Here is a 1,626-nt window from a genome sequence, read left to right as displayed (position 1 = left end):
TGATGCTTTTGAAAATTTCAAAACTTATCTCCATGAGTTTGAAAATCATTTTGGAAGAAAAATAAAAAGAATTAGAAGTGATAGAGGACGTGAATATGAGTCAAATGAGTTTAATTATTTTGTTAGATCATTGGGAATAATTCATGAAACTACTCCTCCTTACTCTCCTTCATCTAATGGAGTAGCAGAAAGGAAAAATAGAACTTTGGTTGAATTGACTAATGCCATGCTTATTGAGTCACATGCACCTTTAAATTTTTGGGGTGAACCTATTTTAACTGCTTGTTATGTGTTGAATTGAGTGCCTCATAAAAAATCTAAATTGACACCTTTTGAATTATGGAAAGGTTACAAGCCAAGTTTGGGGTATCTAAGAGTTTGGAGTTGTCTAGCCTTTGTGAGGCTAATGGATCCCAAGCTTACAAAATTGGGTAAGAAAGTTACTACTTGTGTTTTTCTTGGTTATGCTTCAAATAGTGCAGCCTATAGATTTTTTAAGCTTGAAGATAATATTGTGATAGAATCAGGTAATGCTATTTTTCATGAAAATAAGTTTCCTTTTGATTCTAAAAATAGTGGGGGTCAAAGATTGAACAAAATATTTTGTCACTACCTAGTTCTTCTACTTCTAACTTTAAAAAATAAAGAAATTGATGATTTTGAGTTAAGAAGAAGTAAAAGAACTAGAGTAGAAAAAGATTTTTGGTCCTGTATTTTTTTATGTGTTTAATGTTGGAGATGACCCTCTCACTTTGAAAGAAGCATTATCTTCACATGATTCTATATTTTGGAAAGAGGCTGTAAATGATAGAAATGGAATCACTGATTTCTAATAAAACTTGGAAGTTAGTTGATTTACCACCGGGTTGTAAAACTATTGGTTGCAAATGGGTCTTAAGAAAAAAGTTGAAACCGGATGGATCTATTGATAATTACAAGGCTAGGCTAGTTTCAAAAGGTTTTAAACAACTAGAAGGCCTAGAATTTTTTGATACTTTTTCACCGGTAACAAGAATTACATCCATAAGACTTTTAATTGTTATGGCTGCAATTTTTGATTTGCAAATTCATCAAATGGATGTAAAAACTGTTTTTTAAATGGAGACCTAAATGAGGAAATTTATATGGATCAACCCGAGTCTTTTGTTGAAGCAGGCCAAGAAAGCAAAGTATGTAAACTTACTAAATCCCTATATGGCTTGAAACATGCACCTAAGCAATGGCATGAAAAGTTTGATTCTTGCATGATTGAAAATGGTTTTAAAACAAATGAGTGTGATAAGTGTATATATCATAAGTCTTGGAATAATTCACATGTGATTATTTGCCTATATGTTGATGATTTATTGATTTTTGGCTCTAACATGAATGTTATTGATGAAGCTAAAGATATTCTTAGAAGCCATTTTGATATGAAAGATCTTGGTGAGGCAAATGTTATTCTTGGAATAAAAATAACAAGAACATGTGATGGAATTTTCCTTGACCAGTCACATTATGTTGAGAAAATATTGAAAAAATATAATTTTCTTGATTGCAAGCATGTTGCAACTCCTTTTGATTCAAGTGTTCACTTATTTCCTGTTGAAAGTGAAAATGATATAATAAATCAAAAGGAATATGCTA

This window comes from Solanum tuberosum, unplaced genomic scaffold (assembly GCF_000226075.1).
Source record: "Solanum tuberosum cultivar DM 1-3 516 R44 unplaced genomic scaffold, SolTub_3.0 scf00227, whole genome shotgun sequence".
In the NCBI taxonomy this organism is placed as follows: Eukaryota; Viridiplantae; Streptophyta; class Magnoliopsida; order Solanales; family Solanaceae; genus Solanum; species Solanum tuberosum.
The sequence above is the reverse complement of the archived record's forward strand: the minus strand, read 5'-3'. Positions refer to the sequence as shown.